Here is a 24660-nt window from a genome sequence, read left to right on the forward strand (position 1 = left end):
ATATTTCTGGTTGCTTTAAAGTTACAATTAATAATAGGTCTAACTAATGCAATACCCCATACTATACCACATCATAAACTCTGTATTTCTAATATTAATATTCTTCATATTAATATAAGAAATGCAGTAATCAAAAGCATAATAAGACAAATAGACACACTTAAAACAAATGAAGACATATAGGCACACAATCTTTTCCAGGATAATACATGCCGCAAATCAGCAGAACAGTGAGTACACAGGGGATTTTTTTTGTGGTTAGATGAGAGTTGTGGTTAATTGAATGCTGGATAACATAGTTTATTGTATATGTGTATTTATTTGATTTGTAAATACATTTTTGTATGCATTCAGGGTTCCATTGTTTATATTAGGAACAGTTAACCATACCAGTGGTTGTGCTTCGATCCAATTGTCTTCTTGTAGTTGGTTCATCCATCCCAAAGAAGTCTGGAGCTGCTGGTGCTATAGAATGAATAGCATGGTTAATCTGTGTCTGACTTAAGAAAAACAAGCAAAATAATTTATACAATCCAAAGGGTAATATATTTCTCATTGCATTGTTTTGAAAAAAAAGTGTTAAGATAGTGAAGTATCATTTAACTTGTTTATATTTGTAAATAGTCACCATTACTCGGGACAGTGTGTATTAGAAATTTTCACTGGTGTTTACACATTCTGTGCCAGACCCCGTTAAGTTGTTTTGGATGGCAGCATTAAGATCAACATTCCACAAATGCAGCATGCAGGGCACCTTAACCTAATGCATTGCTGTGTAAATGCTCTACTGAAAACAATGGAGCTCCTCACGCCTATTAGCTTGTACTAGAAAATGTAGCATCCGGGAAAGAAGCTGATCAAGCACATTACCATGCACGTTAGAGTGAGAGCAATCATTCTAGGGCACATTCATGGTTAACATTAAAGTGATGACCTGTAAAGGCTATTAAAATGTTGTCTATGGACAATTTAGGGTGCCAAAGTTGTCACCGTTTCACCGCAAGTGTAATTTTAAGGCTGAATTGTTTGGTATCCATTTACTCGATACAACCTCATCTTTTATATTTTACAAAAATACATTGGTAATATATTGTGTTTGTGTGCACTAGATTTAACTATAGTGTATTTGGGAAAATTTGGGTTTGATAAATAGTTGAGCTAATATCATGCAACATATGAAATTGCAACTACCACCATTTTATTCTCTAGGGTCTTGGGGGGTTAACTAATCTCTGGGGGGTTTTAACTAATTTTCAGGCCTAAAATGTGCACTTAAACATATGTGCAAAACGATACAACAATGTCTCGGAGGGGTTAATACTACATAAAACAACAAATAATTTACCATGAACTTCAGTGGTGAAGTTTGTCAGATATGAAACCAGAAGAAAAGTAGAATACGTTCTGATAAACTGTGCCAACAAAGACATCTTTGGTAAACCTAGAACATAATGATTTTCATTACCATTGACCTTGTAAAAAACTTGTAAGATTATCAATACACTCATGCAATTTAAGGAATATTAAAGGGGACCTTTACCTCCTTTCACTGAAAATCACATCAGGATGCACCTTAGCATGTTCATTTGAAATCATCTTACGTTCATCACTTAAACATATTTAGCTTTTAATTAGAATTTATTGTCTTTCCACTTCCTAGTCTTCTTAGGCATTAATGATGTAGCCCGTACCTAACAGATGCATCGTGGGAAGGTTACATCACAGTGCTTTGCTGGGAAATGTCATCTGTAATCTGCAAAGTCTTGCAAGATCTCAGAAAAAGGAATCCCACCCCCCTCCTAGTTACTGTGCCAAACCTCTAGGAAGTAAAGTGAGATGGATTGATCTGCACTTATTAAGATTGTATCTGTAAAAAATAAGTCAAGGCAACTGGACTTACTGTATTTTTCTTGCAGACGTTTTACTGGTCATCCAACTAGTTGCCTTGACTTATTTTTTACAGATATACTATGACCTGAATGAATGAGAACCTTCACGGACTTATTGAGATTAGCCACTGTGAGAAGAATGGGAAGGAAAAGACAAATAAGGTATGGAAAGAATAAAAAGTCTGCAATTACCTATAGGTATCTGTCTGTAGATTGTCATTACTAATCATTTCTAAATGTGCGTTTGTTGTCATTTAAAAATAAGTGTAAAGTTCCTCTTTAACAACAGCAAGTGCAAAAAAGACTAGAAATATACATAAATATATACCATTGTGATTAAAGAATGTGTATATTTCAGTGCAGTTTAGTTAGTAAGTCTGACATCTGAATAATCAGCTTACTGCAATTTAGTTTTCCACGTAAGTGTCTATATTTCTTACTGTCATTGTCCATATATCCTTTTCTTGCTAATTAATTTAAATCTAGTGTGCCATTCTCTAACACAACACTGGTTAGGTTCCTACGTGTAATCACAGGTTACTCACAAATGCAAGCAACCAGGGAATAGAGTCAACATTGAATTACCATTTTAATCAACCCCTGAATGGCAGCAGGCCTGGGGCACTTTAATAACAATAATAATACATTTGTATGTAAAGGAGGTGGCTGTCAAGAAGCTTTCATATTAAATTTTGAACAGCACACTTGACAATTTTCTTAAAAGTACATGTAGGGTTTTATATGAATAGGAACTACCACTACAGCAGTCCACACAGTTGCCATGGGGCCAAGTGGGGCAGTGTTAGAAGGAGAAAATCTGAACTTTTTCCCGATCCCCAATAAAGTATTTGCTGGCGTGCATTTTCCTATTAAATTTAGTACTTGTTCAGGGAAAATAAGCAAGCTATTGCCAAATGAAAGGCAAGGGAGACCAGGCACTGCAATAGAAACACGTTCCCATGTGAGAATTTAAAAACAAATATATTGTACATCAGGGAGAGGGACCTCTCATGTGGCTTCAAGGTAAACATTGAAAATACACAATTTCTTTAAAATACTGGCTTGGGAGACACCATAACCCTTTTCCAGCCACTGACATAACACTTACATAGGTGGCAGCCCAGCCTTTTAAACAAACTTCCAGCTGCTATTTCAGCCTTCAAAGGTGCCTCCCAAACTCCACCATGTTTCTCGCACTCTGCTGCTCCTCCTGCTGGCTCGGAACCAGCATGGTGGATGTTGGCAGGGAGCGCACACCCCACTCATCAATTTTCTGATCATCTCTGCACCAAACAAAACCAGAAGCGACGAGCATTTCATAACTTCCGGTTTCTGAGCTGTCATTCCCCTGCTGCTGTGACCGGCGACAAAACTGATCAAGCATAATCTGTGCTTGATCAGCTTCATTGGGGTCCACAGGTGACATTAGGTCTAATAGATTACCTAATAGCTCCTTAAAGAGAACCTGTTACATACATTGTGCTATTAAAGGTGATAGCAATAAACACGTGTTAAATTTTTTTTACAAGTTGCATAAAATAAATAGAAAACACCCCCAAAAATGTTTAAAGCCCCTAACCACGTACACCAAGGCTAACTCAGCTAGCTTCACCAGCAGTCTCCCTTGATTTCTGCTCCTCCACTGTTAAGGTGCCCATACACTGCACGATTCTCGTACGAGAATCGTGGGAAATCCTGCAATCGTACGAGAATCGTGCAGTGTGAATGAAGACGTGCGACCGTTTCTACTGTACGGTCGCACGTCTTTTGTCTAAGGAGCATGCTAGAAAACCAGCCGAGAATCGTACGATTTTCGGCTGGCTTTTAGCATGATCGTTAGATCAATGCCGCACGGGCCGGTGTGCGTACGCTCACACTGCCCGTTCAGCATTGCGGTCATCGCAAGTATGATCTGCCTGTCCAAGATGGGCAGATCGTATGTTTTTTTTATTACTTTACAACAATCGCAAGACTAAGGTCTTCTGATGGTTGTAAAGTGTATGGCCACCTTTACAGCTATGACAGAAATGGCAGCCGTTAATATAGAGGTTGCACTGAGGAGAATACTGGAGCAGGTGCAGCACAAGTTTAAGATTAAAGGGTATCAGCCATTAAATCAGCCACTATTTCCTTCAAAAAGAAACTACAGGCTTGTGAGTGTTACTACTCCTCACAGTCTAACAGACTCACAATCCTGCAGTAAGGGTAGACAACGGTGAGAACTGCTGCCAAAGGAACAAGATTGGTCTATGGAGCATTCCTGAGGCTATCATTGTCGCACTCCCAGACCTATACACCAAGAAAGAAATCCAACATCAGATCTCAAACTGGATAGATTTCACAGATCCGAGTTCTGCTGACCAAGCCACCCCACGAGATGTACTCTGAGCCCTTTTTTTTCTCAAAAAAGGTGCAGGGCTGTCAACCTTCCACATTTGTGCAGCAAACAGGGGAACATAACGGAGTTACGCCAGAACAATATTATTATATACAGGTGAAACTCGAATAATTAGAATATCGTGAAAAAGTAATGGCAGTAAGTGCTGCAAAAGGGGCCCAAACCAAGTACTGAGTACATATGCATGCTTATACTTATCAGAGGTCCGATATTGTTCTATGTACAATCCTTGTTTTATTGATTGCATGTAATAATCTACTTTTTTGAGGTTGTGGATTTGGGGTTCTTGGGGTTTTCATGAGCTGTAAGCCATAATCATCACAATTATGACAAATCACGGCTTGAACTATCTTGCTTTGCATGTAATGAGTCTATCTCATATATTAGTTTCACCTTTTAAGTTGCATTAGTGAAATAAATGAACTTTGCACGATATTCTAATTATTCGAGTTTCACCTGTAATATACCAATCCCCAGGGTTTCAACAAAACTATTAAAAAAACGGATTGTCCCCTAATTATAGAAATCCCTTACTCGGAGCTGGTTCAGTAAACAGGTAGAAAATATATAATTAATCAAAATGAATTTTTAATCGTAGAAAAACAAACTTGAACAATACATCCACAACAAAACATTTAAAATCAATTAAAAAACTTCCCTTGGGTGAACAGTTGTTAAAGAAACATAGGTGATCTGCAGGCCAACTGGTGTGGCATAAAGTAGTTAGAGCAGATACATACAATGTATTACATATGCGGATACAATGTATCCCAAGTTACTCACAGCTCATGTAGCTCAGGGAGCTCGGGGAGAAACAGTCCTGCTCGAATCCCACAGCGCTGAATGATTTTTCGCTTCAATAAGCGTATCCGGTAGTGGTGGTTGGGATCCAGAGATAGGGATATATTAGTAGGGCTAAAAAATGTAAGCGCCCTTCCCTTTCCCCCTGCTTGGGACTCTCACTAGCCCGCGGGCTTGAATTTCAAATTTGAGAGGTATCCCGAAAGCACTACAATATACATGTGCGGCCGCACAGTGAACAGCAGGAAAGGTAGATGCTGGAGTCTCCACGGTAAGAAGTTCCAGGTGCAATTATGGATCCACAGGCTGCGTGAATACTACAAACAGTCGTCCGGTCGTTTTTCCTCAATCTCTGCTGGATTGGTATAGGTTCCGATGCCGTTAGACTCAGACCATGTCCGAGCCGGCTGCGCTCCGTCTCCGCACTGACCCAGCTGGAATATGCTTTTACCGAGACTGGTATGCGGGATGAGCTTTAGTGAGTGTCCAGGGAAGTGTCACTAACTGAGAACATCAGTTCATATGTAGATCATTTCCTTAAACCTCGTGTGGAATCACTGGCTTCTTTTGTCAGAGACACTCCGCACTTGATCTCTCAGATACAGGGCTTGGTAGTACCTCCGGACACCCTACTGGTAGGCCTCGATGTAGAAGCCCTCTACTCTTCTATTCCACACTCCAAGGGGCTTAAAATGACCGAAAGATTCCTGGCCACCCTGGGGACTACAGAAAGTACGCATAATGCGCTCCTAGTGCGACTCCTGGAATTCGTCCTTACCCACAATGCCTTCCTCTTTAACCATCAATATTATTTAAAACTACAGGGAACAGCCATGGGGACGAAGTGTGCACCGTCCTATGCTAATCTTTACCTGGGGGGTTGGGAGCAGGACCTGTGGGCCAGAGAGGACTTGTCTATGTACCTGTGCCATGTGTTGTCATGGCACAGGTACATAGATGACATGCTCTTGCTGTGGACAGGGGGCGTGGAACTTCTGGGAGACTTTGTTGATATATTAAATTTCAACAAACTGAATCTAAAATTTACCTTTACCCATGACTGTAATAGGTTACCCTTTTTGGTTGTTTTAGTGTGCAAAGATGCCGAAGGGACCCTTTACACCAGTCTATATGGAAAAGCCACAGCTGGTAATGCAATCTTAGAAGCCAACAGTGCCCACCCCTCTTGTTTAAAAGACAGCATCCCCTTTGGCCACTACTAGAGATCAGACGAAATTGTACCAACGATGTGGACTTTGAAAGAGAGGCACATAACTTGAGACTCAGGCTACGGGCTCGGGGCTACTCAAATAATATATTGAAAAAGTCTTACAAATGTGTAAAAAGTGGACCTAGGAAATTCAATAACACCAATATAAGTACATCTAAATTAAACAAAAACGGTAGAGAGGACTCTCTTGTAAGATTAATTCTAACCTATAACAACCAACATGCACAAATATTAAAGATTCTTCAAAAACATTGGCACTGTTTGACCAGAGATTCGAGAATCTCGAGGTTTGTGGGTATTAAACCCACCATTACTTACCGAAGATGCCCCTCTCTGAAGGATAAATTGACCAATAGTGATTTTGTGAGTAGGCCTTCTACCTGTTGTAAATACAAGGGCACCTTCCAATGCCAGAGGTGCAAATTCTGTCGATACGTCCAGACTGGGACGGAGATATCCACCCCTGGGGGTAAGAACTTCAAGGCCCACCATTTTGTCAACTGTGAGACAAGGGGTGTTATCTACCTGATGCTTTGTCACTGTGACATGTTTTATGTGGGAAAAACTAAACGCATGTTCAAGAACAGAATATCGGATCATTTGTCCGATATAGCAGCAAGAGACCTTAGGTCCCCCATAGTTAGACACTTTGTAAATACCCATAATGGACGTATCGACAGACTTCGCTTTTATGCCTTGGATAGGGTCCATCAACCCAGACGTGGGGGGGGATTGGGACAAATCCCTATTGCAGAGAGAGTGCAGGTGTATCCACCAGACGGAGGCTCATGAGGCGCCAGGTCTCAATGATATGATCAACTTTAGCTGCTATCTCTGAACCATATGTACATCAAACATAATGCTTCCTGCTTCAGTAATTGAAGCCTATGTATTTAAATGATATATTTTTCATTCCTAAGCCATAAACCGGTGGCTTCTGATAGAGTGATACTTTAGTCACACTTTATTATTTGTTAATTGATTATTTGCCTGTCCATATATTTTTGAATTATGTAGGGGACTCCTTATGGTCTTTGTTGTCACCGTGGCTGAGTTTGGACTGGCTGTACAATATTATGGGTTTCCACTAGGGGGTGAACCCCCACGTGGTTAGTGTATTACAACTCATCTGTTTCGTATCTATATATCCTTATGTGACTCTGGTTTCGTACCTATATATCCCTATGACTCTGAAACTTATGTGTTGATTTAAGCCATAACAATAGAAATTATCCACAACCCCTTATGTGATCTCATGAGTGGCCCGTCCAAACTTTATCCTTTTTAAACATCAGGAGTCTCCTTCCAGTCTGTACGGACACATATGATGTCTAAAGTTTATTCCTTTATCACTATACATTAGCCAAAAAGATATATGTACACTTGTGATTGTATATGGGTAAAGGGACTTAGGAATGTTATTTAAGGCTCCACAGGTGCCATTACATAAAAGTACCAGCAATACCGAAAATACAACTTTTGAAAAACGACAAGGCCCGCTGATTGGGTGATATCTGGCAGTCTATTAGCCTCATTAACCAGCTATTTAACACATCCATGCAAGACTCAAAGCACACGCCCCTCTGAGGAAGCCCCTGTGTGGGAAGAAACACGTCAGGGTAACGTGTGCTAACAACTTCCCTGGACACTCACTAAAGCTCATCCCGCATACCAGTCTCGGTAAAAGCATATTCCAGCTGGGTCAGTGCGGAGACGGAGCGCAGCCGGCTCGGACATGGTCTGAGTCTAACGGCATGGGAACCTATACCAATCCAGCAGAGATTGAGGAAAAACGACCGGACGACTGTTTGTAGTATTCACGCAGCCTGTGGCTCCATAATTGCACCTGGAACTTCTTACCGTGGAGACTCCAGCATCTACCTTTCCTGCTGTTCACTGTGCGGCCGCACATGTATATTGTAGTGCTTTCGGGATACCTCTCAAATTTGAAATTCAAGCCCGCGGGCTAGTGAGAGTCCCAAGCAGGGGGAAAGGGAAGGGCGCTTACATTTTTTAGCCCTACTAATATATCCCTATCTCTGGATCCCAACCACCACTACCGGATACGCTTATTGAAGCGAAAAATCATTCAGCGCTGTGGGTTTCGAGCAGGACTGCTTCTCCCCGAGCTACATGAGCTACATGAGCTGTGAGTAACTTGGGATACATTGTATCCGCATATGTAATACATTGTATGTATCTGCTCTAACTACTTTATGCCACACCAGTTGGCCTGCAGATCACCTATGTTTCTTTAACAACTGTTCACCCAAGGGAAGTTTTTTAATTGATTTTAAATGTTTTGTTGTGGATGTATTGTTCAAGTTTGTTTTTCTACGATTAAAAATTCATTTTGATTAATTATATATTTTCTACCTGTTTACTGAACCAGCTCCGAGTAAGGGATTTCTATAATTAGGGGACAATCCATTTTTTGAACAACCTTCCACATTTCTTTACTGACAAAACATAGAAAATGTACTGACAGAGCACATTTATTACTGACAACCTACTAACATTTTTAGAGAAAGTCCTATTAAAAAACGAAACAATCAGTATTTAAGTGGTATAAACAACTAATGCAATATTTAACCAGCAAAATATGTAAAAGGAGAGATGAGACAAGAATACCCCAAAAAAACATAGGTGCAAGACAGCAGAGGTGCATTTTATGTAAAAGTTAACCAGTCGAGTCCCAGCTGCTGTTTTAAATGGCCCTGGTATAATGGCTATTCATCTCAGTGCTATTTTAAAGTGATGGCCAGTCTCAGTGGCTTTGGTGGCCCCCTGATGGCATGTAGGTTGAAACCACTGGCTGTGTGTGACACCGGAGGTCCTAAACGTTGACCCGGTTCTAAAACAATCAAATCCTAGGCTTCTGATGCGTCTTTTAAGTCGCTTCTCCCTGCAAAAGACAACAGCTGGGCGGGGCCAGCGTGATTTCATGGCAGGCTCCGCCTAGTTGTTGTACTTTAATGACAGATCAGCATCCCCAAATGACCTGGGGATACGGATCTGTCATTAGACAACAACTGGGCGGAGCCAGCTGTGACATCATGGCCGTCTCCGCCCAGCTGTTTTTATTTGTCTGGGACCTGCTGGAAGACTCTGGCAGATCCCGGCCAAAGGTAAACAGTTGGGTGACGCTAGCGGTGATGTCACCACTAGCTCCGCCCAATTGTTTATATTTTGCCGGCATCTGTCAGATTCTTGCTTCTGTGGTGGGAGTTTGTTGCGTACGGTCAGGTCCGTGGGCGTAATTTTTTTAATGATTTTTTATTTTGCCGAGTTGGCGTGGTGGGGTTCCTCCGTAAAATGCCTGCCACACCATACCAGGGCCTGGTATGACTTTGGGGGAACCCCACACACTTTTCTTTTTTTAAATACGGACCCCTCCTAATATTCCTAGCAGACCTAAAGGGTCTGGTATTGTTTTGGAGGGCGACCCCGCTCTGTTTTTTTCTTCTTTTCTTTAAAACTTTTAAAATTATGTTCTTAAGTTTTTAGTTTTTTCTTTTTTTAACATTTATTTAAATAATTTGTAAACTTTTTTTTCATTTGCTTACATTTTTCTATTCTGCTCTCTACTTTAGAGGCATTTAGCTATTCACCCACTGCCTTTCGGCCCCTATGAGAAAAGGGGCAAACGGCAGCGAGTAAACTGCCCGAGCTTCGGCTCAGCCGATCCAGATGTTGGATCGGCTGAGTCAAATGGCTTCTGCTCTTCGGCTCAGCCGAAGGCAGCCGATATACGTGAAACGGCGTTTGGCTCACTTCACTTTGGCTGGGTTATTCACTCGGATGCCTTAGGCAGCTTTGTGAATAACCCGCTTAATGTTTGTTGAAGACAGAGTTGTTCTTTAACCCTACAGCAAGCCCTTCCAATCCCTTCACTGTCATGGGACCAGTGCCTCTTCCGAGAAAGGAGATCAGTAATTGACAGATAAATCCAGGTACACTGCCAACAATTCGTATTGCTGCATGACATAATCATGCAGCTGCTGTTCTTTGGAGCCTATAAGGACTCCAACAATTCAGCCAAAAGACGTGGGCACCTCAAGGACTCTTCCACTATGGAGTCTCGAAAAAAAAAGACTTGGGCCTGGCGTATCATAAAACTGTAGGTTTTAGTTAAGTGAATGGGACTTTTAGTCAGAATATTCTACACTTTAGATAAATTAAAGGCAGGTACAGTGGGCTTTTTTTTTTACTTCTCTGGAGATCAGCTTTGAAGTGTATTTCCACTTTTGCAGCCAATTTGGGATCTCATATTTTATATTTGCTTCACGTTCCCATTCACATAGCATAAGCTAAAAACATATTTAAAAAAGCTTCTTGCAAATTAAATTGCTTTTACTTGGGTTAGGGTTTTAAGGGTTAAAATTCCTCTCATGCGTATCTTTCTTTGTAATGTTAGGAGAGGCTGTGAGGGGCTAAAGGATCACATTTCTGGCTTGTCCGCTGTATGTTAATGAGAGAAGCATAATCCTCAAATTTCAGTCCCAAGTCTTTCCATTAGCACATATTACTGAGAAAAACCTGGAATCAGCCATGTTGCCTGCTGTACCAAAACATCTATAAGGTAAGAAAACATTTTTTTTTCTTTTTGTTGTGTAAATATGAACATATAACAAACACTTGGGGGTTCTCACATTTTGACTGCAGAAGTGGAAATACACTTTAAAGCCTCTGGGTATTTTTTTTAATTTTTCAGTAACTATTTTGTTCCAAACTCCAAGACATGACTCAGCAGCCTCCCAGTCTTCTGATATCTTTTATTGCATAGAATATGTGCTCTTGGAAAGTAGGGGTAGCAGGTTATGCTGAGCAGATGAGAGGATAACTTAAACCATTTCATTACTTCCGCTTGGGATATTTGAAAATTAATTGCTCCACAGTGCATGTAGTTTCAGGGCTCTGTCAATGCTTGTTTAAAGGCCTATATACTGCCAGTAAAGCATATGTAAACATTTGAATAGCCTGGCATCATGTTCACTTTAAAGTGTACCTTTATCTTAGGGTACCAATGACCATGACATGATATCTTATCTTAATTAAACTTAAAAAAATATCAAGCACCCACTGAGAAGACTGAAACAATTCATTTTAATAGAGCTGATTTCACAATGTTAAAAATCACTCGCCAGCTCATAATTTGAGGATAAATATTGTCAACAAGCCACAACCAGTGTAGCTTAGTTACGAAGTGTTGACATTATTGTTGCGATACAATATCTTGCAAGAAAATTTAGATTGGCAAACTTGACCAATATTGACAGAAGAAAAATGCCCTCTTTGTGGTGATCCACGTGAAAACGTCGTAGGTCGAATTTTTAGTATGTTACTTTATTACAATAAGGAGCCCCGAAAAAAAACCTTGAAATATCTCCTTTCTCTTCCTGTTTAGAAGTGATAGTTCCATAGCAAGTCGGAATGAAAAAAAGACAAAATCCTCAGAATTCTAAACACTAGGGATGCACCAATACCGTTTTTTTTGTATCGAGTACCGATATATATTTTTTTTCCGGTACTCGCCGATACCAAGTCCCGGCGCCAATTATTAGGAATTTAGGTGGTGGATCATGAACCGTCACCCAGCTTCCTGATTGCCTGTGCTTAGTGAAAAAACACTTCACTTACCGAGGCTGCCTGGCTTCCTGACCAATCAGGAAGCCAGGCGGCGAGTCATGAGGTGCTGTCCGGCTTAGTCATTGTTCAGGAAGCCAGGCTGCCTAGCAGCAAATGAAGCCAGCTTCCTAGCCAATCAGGAAGCTAGGTGGCACGTCATGACCCACCTCCAGGCTTCCTGATTGGCTAGAAAGCCGGCTTCACTTGTTGGTAGGCAGCATGGCTTTCTGACCAGTCAGGAAGCCAGGCGGCGAGTCATGACGTGCCAACCGGCTTCCTGATTGGTTAGGAAGCCAGGCTGCCTACCAACAAATGACGCCGGCTTCCTAGCCAATCTGGTGGGTCATAACCCACCGGTCGGCTTCTTGATTGTAAAGGAAGCCGGCTCCATGCTCCTTCGGCACTGCAGGTCAGAGGGACATTTCCCTCTGACCGGTAGTTTCCGGTATCAGAGGTAAGTATCAGAGCATACTCGTACTTGCCCAAATACTCGGTATGGGTGCATCCCTAGTAAACACTCAGTTGATCTACAAGAAGGCATCAGACACTTGTATGGCTTGGTATAATATGCTTTTTATGATCCTCAAAGGCAACTTGCTTTCATTCCTTATTTATCTTTTTATATAACCCTGTCCTGCTGATGCCCTACAGCCTCTTTGCAGCCACATGCTATTTACATGCATACATTTCAGCAATGGCTGCATGGATATTGTCAGGGAATGTTTTCACATTGTTACAACACCAGACCATGCCCATGTAATGTGTGTTGAAATGGCCACTTATAGTCTCTATCGGAACCACAATTGACAATATGATTACACAGGGGCTCAAGATACAGACAAGGACAAAACTTTGTCACCCTAAAACAGAAAGTGCCCAAACAAGGACTTTCATACCATTACCACGTATTAGTTTAAAGAAAACTGCAGATTTTAAAATACTGGCAATGACATTAACATATTAAAGTGTATAAATATTTCAAAGTCTAACACATTTTTTTATCCCATGCTTCTTATGATTTGCCAATGATTTTTGCTTGGAAATGTCTTAAAATATTTTTGGAAAATGCTCTCTCTCTCCATGCTCTAATCAGGCAGCACACGTTTGCACACTGATTTGTACTGCAGAAGAAGAGACCAACGTCAGACCAGTTCTGCTACGGTGTTCTAATTACTCAGATAATTTAGGTCTAACTTTGGTGCTTATTGGTCTGCACAGTCATGTTTGCATACCTTGCACATCTGCTGTAACAAGAAAGTGAGGAGAAGACTATAAAAATGAAGGTTGCTAGTGTGTAACTGAATACCTGTTTCTACAACTAAAGTTCGGCTTTAAATTGAACAGCTTTCTACTGCATCTACTATACAGACCTTTTTACATGATTAAACACACTGACTATATTCCCACTGATGACCTCTTTTCAAGGATGAGTGAATTCAGTTAAGCTATTGTATGCCTTTAATTAAACTCCTCCATATTGTTATTAGGTCTATGGTCGACCAGAACACCTGGCTACTTCTCTATTATTGATTCACCCAATTATTCTCCAAGATTGCATGATAAGTTCATGTTTTCCCCCAAGTGCATAGCTTTTAAATGAATAAACATTCAACCTAGTTTGACATAAGTTGCCCAGACTAGTATTGCATCTAGGTTAGTTTGTATGTTAGAGATATCGTGCAAGAACAGTCTTCTACTACATAACTTTAAAGAAGAACTCCGGGAAAACATTATTCTCAAACCCTGCAGTGGGGATACCCACTGGAAGGGTTAAGTACTCATTTTTGTCTAGGGAGAAAAATAAAAAAAGAGGGGGGACGAGGTGGCATTGACCAGTCTAACAGTCAGCTGGCTGCAAGGGTAAAGTGAGTATAACTTTTTTTATTTTCAACCCTAGACAAAAATGAGCACCTAACCCTTGCATCTTCCAATCATTAAAAATTTCAGATAACTAAATATATAAACTGAAAAAATATACAAATATTATCTATTCATTTATTTATATTTATGTATTTTCGTTTCTATTTATCTACTTATTCTGACTTTTATAATGCATTTTTTGCTGTTGTACTAGAGAGAGAGAGACTTCTGTTATAAGTTCATGGTCGCTGGAGCAACCTTGAGCTTATTGCAAAAGACTGAATACAGCTGACCTACTGAGCTGGCAAGCTGTATAGGTCCTACTTGCTTTCAACCAAGATCCAGTCAGGTAGGCCCTCCCACTGTATAGCTGCTGGTAACTTTAACAGAGATAATCTTTATTTGGCTAGTATAAGTTTTTTAAACATGTTCGATTTCTTTGCCAGGCATTCTTCTATGTATTGTAAGCATTTGTAAGTTTTACTGTTTAAATAACAATAACAGTTTCAAAAGGAGATTCTCAAATCCATAAAGATATATGTATAAATTCCAATACTACATTCCATATTATATTTCCTTATTCCTGGCTTATGATAGCAAGCATATAGTAGATGTTAAACAGTTTTCTAAATTGACTAATACATTACAGCTGCAATTTGCATTTGTTTTAAAGTTAGCATTGAGTTAAAAGTAATAATATTTGTTGTTCTAATCATAAATCCTACCTTCAGTATTGTTACATTTTATGCAAGAAAACACCATTTACTAACTCACTACATGGCAATGTTCATTTTACAAGATATACATTTGAAATTGTAAAAAATAAATAAAAATAAATCACTCACTTTGTGATCACAAGTTTCAGAATCCCTCTTTAAAATATTGCTTCTCTTCACATTAGTAGTAGCTTCTGCAAGGTGTAAATTATGTGGCTCTTTTATACATGCTATGTGGAGGTAAAAAACTTTTAAAAAATATATATACAAAATGATAGGTTAGCACAAATGTGTTTAAGAAGCTGAGTGCTGTGTATGATCACTAAACAACTTCATATGTTGACAAATGGAATCAGTATTTATAGCGTGACCAAGCAATGCAAAAAAAGGCTGTGTTACGGTAATTCTTTGTAAACACAGTGATGGTGAAATCCACATATTTTTAAGCCTTCTTTAAACATACCACAGTATATTCTTTTACTTCCTCCAAAGTTCTTTGGAAAATCACTGTTTACCAACCTGTGTAATACTGCCTTGCTCAATAACATAGTGAAAGTGACAGTGAGTAGATGCCAGAGAGAAAAAAACACAAGCAAAAGTTTAGGTTGAATTAGGGATGCACTGATACCATTTTCTCCAGTCTGAGTACGAGTACCGATTTTATTTTCCTCAAGTACTCAATTATACCAATTACCAATAATTTTTTTTAGTGTTGTGACAGTTTTTGTAAAACAATACAGACTAATTATTTTAGGACAGTGGTGGAGCGCTAGGGCCCAGTCGCATCTGCAAACGCTGCACCCTGGTAGTTCTGCCACTGATTCTAAGCTGTAGATGGACTACAAATCACAGCAATACATTATACAGCAATGCAGAATACCACTAGCTATAGAGGGCTACAAATCCGAGCGATACATTATACAGCAATGCTGAATGGTAACTGGCTATGGAGGACTACAAATCCCAGCAATGCATTATACATTAATGCACAATAGTATGAAGCTACATACTCTGTGCTGCCCTGGGGTGCCCGTCTGATGTCTCCAGTGTAGGATCTCAGATGGCTGTGCAGGGTCCCAAGAGGCTGTGTGGGGTCTTAGGTGGTTGTGCAAGGTCTTAGGAGGCTCTGCGGGTCTCAGCTGGGCTGTTTGGGGTCTATGGTGGGTTGTGCAGGTTCTATGGTGGGCTGTACGGGGTTTATGGTGGGTTGTGTGGGTTCTATGCATACACGCAATAGGTTGGACTTGATGGACTTATGTCTTTATTCAACCTCAAATACTATGGTGGGCTGTACGGGGTCTATGGTGGGCTGTGCAGGTTCTATGGTGGACTGTGCAGGTCCAGTATGTGGGCAAAGGGTTGGTCCAGGCGGCAGACAGAGACATGGTCAGTAAGCAGACTGAGGTCAGTTCAGGCGGCAGGCAGAGGTGTTCTGAGTATTCAGACAAAAGATCAATCCAGATGTGAGGCAGAGAAATAGTTGACAATCATGCAGGGATCAGTTTAGGAGGCATGCAGAGATGTGGTCGGTATGCAGGCAAAGTAGCGGGCAGCAGGCAGAAATGTGGAAGTCAGTACACAAGAGATCGTGCACAGGCAAATAGCAGCTAGTCAAGCACATAAACATCTTCACCATACCTACACAAAAATTGCAGTGAGGTATGGTAGAGGCGGAAGCAGTCTTTGATGCAGAGGCCAGGTTTTGAGGGACAGTTGGAACAATGGTAATGTATGTCCCGCCTCATTCCTTTTTTGCTACACACAGCTTTTTTTGGGGGGTGTCAGGTCTGCTTGGGTGGAAGGAATCTTATCGGGGGAAGTGTCTATCATGGAGCCTGCTGACTGCATCAGACTGAGGACTTCCTGTTAAATCAGGGCTGTTATCATTTCTTCTTGGTATTTCAGGTAAGAGCCAGCTCTTCCTGCAGACTTATAAATTACGTATGAATTGTACATAGCCAATAGAAAAAGATAAATGAAAACGGATCTTCTGGTTGCCAAATAGGGCTGCATCATCTGGTCATTGAAGTCTACACCACCCATATACAGATTGTATTTGGGACAGGCCAGATCTTCCTTGAATTTCCACTGATGTGTCAGTGTGAAAAGATGAAAGTGTGTAAACATCCTGTTTGTCCTTCCATTTGAGGGCCAAAAGTTTGTAATTCCTTAAACTTGCTGACTCCCCCCTTTTCAGCTTCTTGCGAACAATATTTTGGGGAAAGCCAATCTGATTTGATCGCACTGTGCCACAGGCTGGGGTGTTTTGGAGGAACAGGTGTTTGAACAGGGGTATGCTGCTGTAAAAAGTGTCCACCTAGAGGTGATATCCCTGGTGGAATAAGGGTGACAATAGGTCCCTCACAATTTTCCCACTGCTTCCCATGTACGATGAGCATCCAGGGGGCTCCAATGGCTTTCTTTCCCTTCATACACAAGGAAGTCATATGTGTATCCTGTGTCTCCTTCACAAAGCTTATACAGTTTCACCCCATACCTGGCACGTTTGCTGGGGATATACTGCCTGCCTGTTAAATGAATGAGGGATTCATCAATGCAAATATTTTGCTCGAGAGTATAAATTTCAGGCGGACAAAAAATTGATGAGTGGCCTAATTTTGTGGAGCCTATCATATGTAGGGTGACTTCTGGGAGGACAAATTGAATTGTCTCAAATGAAGAAACCTCATTATCATTTTAAATCTTGTCCTGGACATGGTAGCAGAATATAGGGGCATGTGGTAGATTGGGTGTGTAGACCAGTACGCATTAGGCTAATTTTTATTTTGGCGAGTCCCATATTTGGTGTTAGGCCGAGAAAGGTTTTAAATTTAGAAAAACTCAGAGGCCTCCAGTGAAATGGTTTGGAATAAGAGGAACTAGTATTTATTACTGGTGCATGCCTCTGCTTGGGGATGAGCGGCACTACTGGTACTTGGCTGCTGCATGTCAGCTGGATGTTGGACAGCACACCTGGATCTTTTAGCTGGGACAACTTCTTCTGAATCAGAGGTGGACATTGAACCGCTGCTTTTAACAGGTTCATACTCCTGATCCAGAGTGTGACAAGGAGGCCTCTTTGTCACTCATCAGACATACTAAGAATTTGAAACACCTCCTCACTGGTGTAGATTTGTTTTGGACATTTGTAGTAGTGAGTATACTTGGGGCTACTGGATAACACTGATACTTGGAAGTACTGCTCCGGTTATGTGAACGTCACATGCTAATTGGTGCTAGTAAGCTGGCACTGTGGTAGATACTGGAGTGTACTGCTGGCACTTGAGTGCTGATGATATGTGCTGCATATGTAGCACTGATGACACTGAATTGCACTGATGACACTGAGAAATCACACTGACGATACTGTGAATCGTGCTGATGACACTGTGACTGGCACTGACGATACTGTGAATCGCACTGATGACACTGTGGGGTTGATTTACTAACCTTATAAACACACCACGAACATGTATACACCTCTGTAGTGTGTTCCCTCCCAGCATGATCTATGGGTGGAATCTAAACACCTTTGTAGTGTGTACACACCCAGCAGGTGTGTTGTGCAAAGCCCTGCATGAATTGCAAGGTGATGTTGTGTAAATTAGCTCTACATTGTGTTGCTTGCGTTGATGAATGCAGGAATGTAAATGCATGAGCTAACCATTTTTGTCTAAACTGTGAAGCAGCATTATATATGGATCATGTGCATGATTTTTCCATATATGGCATTAGTGGAAACATGCTTATAGAGACTTTTTGGTTGATAAATACGCTTTGCTGTGTAAAAATCACACGCACCTTGTGCGTGTGTTTAGGTTAGTAAATCCCCCCCTGTAAATCACACTGACACTGTGAATCGTGCTGATGACACGTTGAATCGCACTGACAATGTGATGACTGATGGCAATGTGGTCTGCACTGAGACACTGATCTGTAGCAGAGTATAAGGTGTAGCAAAATGTATCACTTTAAATCTTACTGTAACTGCCTCCGGGCCGGCCGTAGTAGAAAAACGGCCGGCCCGGAGCTCTCTAGATCTGAGCGGGCGTCTCTAGACGTCCGCTCAGACACGCCCCCTCGCGCGCGCGGGAAATTGCCGTTTTTTTATGTGGATCGTTGTGAAGTTCTCTATTTCCTCTCTCACATCCAAACGGTGTATAAGAGAGGAGGTAGAGACAAGGCTGCAAACTGCAGCCCTTGTTTACTTTTTTACCGCTGTGATTTGTTACAGCTCAATCGCAAGGTATAGAGCCGATTTGACTGGCTCTATACCCTGGTTTGGAAACCCCACTGTCCAATGGTGTCATCTTTAACAGGTGGGTCTCCCTGCAACGATCGAAGAGATATTCAGTGGCTTCCAGCCACTGATCTCTCCTCCTATCACTGGACCCGGAAGTGATGTGTGTTATATCACTTCCGGTGCCACTATTTACAGTGGGGCAAAAAAGTATTTAGTCAGCCACCAATTGTGCAAGTTCTCCCACTTAAAAAGATGAGAGAGGCCATCTGGTTCTTAGAGCCAGAAGAAGAAGCTGGGGAAGCAGATCTCTGATGTTCCCATAAAGAGGACCTGTTGCACCCTATCTGCTATTGCATAGGGGGCTTGTTAGCGCTCTATGTGATAGCAATAAGGTTAGTGTAAAAAAAAGTGTTTACAAATTTTAAAAAATTAAAGTAACATATAATAAAAATGAAAAAATGCAAAAACAACATTTTTAAAGTCCCCCGCCCCCCACGTACGCGCACATACCCCCCTCAAACACGCGTCGGAGTAAGAGCAATTATTCTAGAGCCATTATTCACTGAAATGAAGCACTATAGTGATGAGCGGAAAAAGCGTTTTAAGTGTTCCCTATGGGAAATTTGGGGTGTTGAAGTTTTTTGCAGCTTCATGGGCGAACGCAATTTTAAGGCTTGACATGTTTGGTATCCATTTACCCAATGTGACTCCATCTTTTATATTTTACCAAAAAGTTGCGTATTATATTATGTTTCTGTGCACTCAATTTTAATTTAGTTTATTTTATCCTATAAATACTGGTTTGATAAACATTTGCGCAAATAACATGTGACATAAAAAACTGCAACTAGCATTTTTTTAATCTACATGGCATCTGCTTTCAGAACATACAGGTGAAACTCGAATAATTAGAATATTGTGCAAAGTTCATTTATTTCACTAATGCAACTTAAAAGGTGAAACTAATATATGAGATAGACTCATTACATGCGAAGCAAGATAATTCAAGCCGTGATTTGTCATAATTGTGATGATTATGGCTTACAGCTCATGAAAACCCCAAGAACCCCAAATCCACAACCTCAAAAAAGTAGATTATTACATACAATCAATAAAACAAGGATTGTACATAGAACAATATCAGACCTCTGAAAAGTACAAGCATGCATATGTACTCAGTACTTGGTTTGGGCCCCTTTTGCAGCACTTACTGCAATTACTTTTGCACGATATTCTAATTATTCGAGTTTCACCTGTATATCATTGTTTGGGGGTTTGAAGCTGTTTTCTAGCCAAACGTTTATATTATCATGTGTTGCTCCAGCCAGCAAGTGGTTAAACAGAACAAAATGTGTTTTCTGAAAAGTCAGAGCCATTCAAGGATTCTTAGCAAAATCAGTGAATGACTACTTGGAATAGGTTGTGGAGGTTTTGGTTTTTAAAGGAGTTTCTACCAGTTTCTAAATACAAGGTTCACTTGCTTTTGTACTCTGAATGTTTACTTAACATATTCAGTAAATATTTGAAAAAGTACACCCGTTTTTTTAGTTTAAGCAGATTGCATTGATTGCATTTATCTATGGGCTGGATCCTTGCAATAGAAATCCTTTTTGAAACCTCAGGCAATTTGGCTTGTTTGTTTTTGAAAATGGTACCAGGCAAGGAGGCTAACAAGCCCCTTACATGATGGCAGTTTCAGATGGCAGCTGATATAGAGCTGCACTGTCCAGCCACTGTACAATATTTGTTGCTATTGTCTCTGAAGTAATACACTCTAATGTTCTTTTCAAGATAAAACCTTCCTCGTCTCTTCCTCTTTGATTGCAGCCTAACCAAGCTGTGTATATACTGTCCAGTCAATTAACAGGTAATTTTGCAGGTTTTGTCTCACAGATAATACGCTTTCATTTTTATTGTAAGAATCTGCCCCCCTTACCAATAGCTAACTTATTCTCCCCCTGTCCACTGCTCCACTGTTAACTGATGCACTCCCCACAACCCTCTTCCACTACTGCACCCCTTGCACACTTGTTTTACCACTAAACCCCTCTGCACACCTCTTTCTCCACTAAACCCCTCTGCACACCTCTTTCTCCACTGCACCCTCTGTCTGAACACTCCACTGCCACCACTGCACACCCCCTGCACACACCTGTGTTATCAGTGCACCTCCCCTTCCTCCATGATACCACTTCATGCCTCTGCACATGCCTCTGGCACCACTACAACCCACATCACAAATGCATCTATCAACGCTGCAAACCCCATCCACATCCTTTACAGTAAAAATAGAAATCTTCATTTCTAAATTTCAATGCCTGCTAGATGACCTTGGATATCTAAAAATGAAATAATTATTTGATAACTTTGGAAACATTGCATGCTGTGACGTCCTCTACCCCAATGCCTCTTTCACCAAAAGCAGCAATATCTTCTATTTAGAAGTGCTGTTGCGGTGGTGCTGCACATGTGACCAGCTATCACACCAGCCATTTGAGATCTTTAAAGCAATTGAGATTGGACATTAGCAAACTGGCAACTGTACCAGTTACCACCAGAGGCATACACTCCACTTGTGCTTGAAGGCAGAATCTAAAGTAAAACATTGATATTTTTTATTATAGATTTAATAACATTTATTAAACATTTCTAACAAGATTTTTTTGGGGGGATCGGTGGGTTTAGTTCCACTTTAAGAATAAAGAGGAAAGACGTGTAATGGGGAAAAGTGTTAAAGCCCAATATATTTTCGGAGGCACCTTTATCAGATACAGGGCAGGATTAACACAGGGGCGGTCGGAGCTGTCTCCAAATAGGCCCAGCCAACCCGGATCACCTTTCATGTGTATGGGGGAATACCCCCCCTGCCCCACTGAGATATTGTATTTAGACATTGGTGGGTGTGTCACTGTCAGAATACCTGAACAGTGACTGCAGCTGCTTGACTGCAGTCACTGTTCAGCTGAGAATTTTTAGAAGGGCTCTTTTGACAAAAGTTTAAAAAATGTTCTCTTGTTCAACGGAGGGGGGCCAACTGGGCCACACACTGTTAGAACTGCGGGTCTACAGGCCCGTAGGCCGAAGCAGCAGGACAAGGCCAAAGTAGTCCCCTAAGAGATAAAATGTGTTATGTTTTCTTTATATAACTAGCAGTATTGAGCAGTCTATTTGACCACATTAACTTTGGAGTTTATTGCCTGGGACTGATGCTGGCTGCTGCCTTCTTGGATGTGATTTCAACAGCCCCAGGCAATCACTGATCATGCCTGATATCCTAATGTTTGCTAACAAATAGCAGGTTCGTGCTGTCCGCCTGCATAGTCGAAGGGGTAGGGGAAAGAGCAAGAGCCAGCACACACAGGAGTTGACACTTCCAGCATGTGGTCAGATTCCTTCTAAAGTTACATGTGTTATAACATGAGAAAACCTGCAAACAACTGGAGTGAGGACTGGTGACAGGGTCTATAAACACAAAGCCTTTTTGGTAGATGCTACTATGAACATTTGGGTTCAGTTTGACGTCGGCATCTAAGAGTTAGGAACATGCACAGTTGTACCTTCTTAGTTTTCTGCTGCAAGGATAATGAACTAATAGCAAGGGTCATTTTTCATGTGAACTTAAAATGGCTTATTAAAGGACACCGTTTCCAAGAGAAATATAGGAACTGCCATCACTGATCTCTGTCTGAACATGCTAGCTGCCTGCTCGTTATACTTATCCACTGACCTATAAAAAGTATACGCATTAGGAATGTCAGAGTGAAGCCATAAACCCTTATCTGTATACAGGGCCGGATTTCCCACAAGCCCAACCAAGGCCCGGCCTCGGGGCAGCAGGGAGTAGAGGGGCAGCAGGGGTGTGGAATTCCTATCTCCCGTCGCCCGGGGCATGCTGTTCCGAGCACCGGACAGTTAGTTGTTTTCTTCATTTAGCCCCGCTTTGGGCAAACAGAGCTAAATGTATCACGGGGAAGTAGCTGCTTGTTCTGTACAAGTGATCTCAGCGATGTTGCAGAGATCACTTGTATGCAGCCTGCAGGTCTGCCATTTTCCATTGGTGAGGAACGTGGCCTTGGGGCAGCAGAGAGAGTAAATCCGACCCAGTCTTCAATTCTTTAGTGGTCTAAAGAATTGAAGCCATAGAGTCAGTAAAAATGCCAGGCAACTAGCATTTGCAGAATAAGAAGTCAATAGTGGTAGACTCTTTTTCTATCAGGCAAGGTTTAAAGTATTTAATGCAAACGTTTTTCGTTTTTTTTTTGATAGAGTAGAAGAGGGTTTAAGCTGCTGCTTTTTGCCATCTTTGTCTCAGGAAGTTTCCCCTTCACTTCCCCATGCCGATGGGGACAAGGGCCTCTTCCCCACAAGCCATGGAGCGTTGGTTGTGGGGGTACGGGCAGGGGGCTTATTCACATTAGGGTACCCCCTTTAATAAAGGGGCACCCAGATGTGGTCCCCCCACCCCCTTGTGAATGATTAAGTGGTACCCCTACTCATTCACTAAAGGGTTAAGAAATAGATTAAATAACAACACCAGACGTTCATCAAAATCCTTTATTTAAAAAAAAAAACACAACAAAGGATTTTTGAGAAGTCCTTTATTAAAATAAAAAAATTAAAATTTGATCCACTGACGTAATCCAGGGTCAATCACGAATACCAGCATTGTCCACGACGATGATGACTCAACAAAATAAAACAATAGAAAATAAATAGAAATAATATATTTTTTTTTAAAATGACAACTGCTGTCCCATCCGCTGCGACGAACACCCACCGCAGAATGGCATTTTGACAGATGCCGGCAACTTATAAACAATTGGGCGGACCAGTAGCCAGGTAGGTTGGTTGGCATGCAGGCAGGTCGGTCGGTCAGAAGCCTGGTAGGTAGGTTGGTATCCAGATAGGTCTGTAGGTATGTTAGTGGTCAGGTAGGTAGGTCAGTAGCCAGGTAGGTGGGTTGGTAGTCAGGTAGGTAAGTAGGTTGGTATCCAAGTAGGTTGGTATGTAGGTTAGCAGCCAGGTAGGTATGTAAGTAGGCAGGTCAGTAGGTAGGTTTGTAGCCAGGTAGGTAGGTAGGTCAGTAGGTTAGGTAGGCTGCTGTAGATCCTCCACACTCACCTCTCCTGCAGAATGAATCTGCACCATTTTTAAAGTTCTACCGGTCAGCCGGATTATTGTTCTGAGCAGGTGTAGAATGACAATATCCACTCTGTGGGTGCCATTATTCAAATGTAAAAAAGTTTTTCAATTTGAATTTATGCAAAGTCCACATAAATTACAAACTGAGAGGCAAATGCAATTATGGAGGTGTAGTCATACTGCTCACATTACCAGGCATCTTTCAATGAATTCAGGAAAACAATGCTTTCAAATGTAACAGTTTTCATAAAGTGGTGTAGTGGTTAGCACTTCTGCTTGCAGCACTGGGGGTTCCTGGTCCATGTTGTTCTTGTGTTTGTGTGGGTTTCCTCTGGGTACTCTGGTTTCCTCCCACAATCCAAAAATATGCTGGATGGTTAATTGGCTCCTTCTAAATTGGCCTACATATGAGATAGGGATGTTATATTGTAAGCTCCTTGAGGGCAGGGACTGAAGTGAATGTGCAACTATGTACAGCACTGTGTAAATTGTAGGCGCTATATAAATACCTGAAATAAATAAGTCCATGGAAATGGATCTTTTAATATATAATAAGGCATCGTTGCCAAGGGCTATTGTGAGAATGAGCATAGTGAAGTACAAAGTTGTCAGTAACTTTTAGCCCTCGTTCACACCTGGGCGTTTTTCATAAGCGCGTCACACGCGCGTTTTAATTAGCGTTTTTAGCGCGTTTTTGTATATTAGAAACGCGCGATGCATGCGCGTTTTGGAGCGACAACAGAGGTATCCAA

At 41.2% G+C, this 24660-nt stretch overlaps 1 long non-coding RNA gene across 1 annotated transcript; it reads right to left on the reverse strand.

The window, feature by feature from the left end:
• Positions 1–421: 421 nt before the first annotated feature.
• LOC108790962 lies at positions 422–1437 on the reverse strand. The gene is made up of 2 exons (XR_001941476.1): positions 1346–1437; positions 422–465 (listed from the first exon to the last, which is right to left on the reverse strand). It is a non-coding gene; the product is annotated as an uncharacterized LOC108790962 (long non-coding RNA).
• Positions 1438–24660: the final 23223 nt, after the last annotated feature.

This window comes from Nanorana parkeri, unplaced genomic scaffold (assembly GCF_000935625.1).
Source record: "Nanorana parkeri isolate BGI_ZX_2015 unplaced genomic scaffold, ASM93562v1 scaffold516, whole genome shotgun sequence".
In the NCBI taxonomy this organism is placed as follows: domain Eukaryota; kingdom Metazoa; phylum Chordata; class Amphibia; order Anura; family Dicroglossidae; genus Nanorana; species Nanorana parkeri.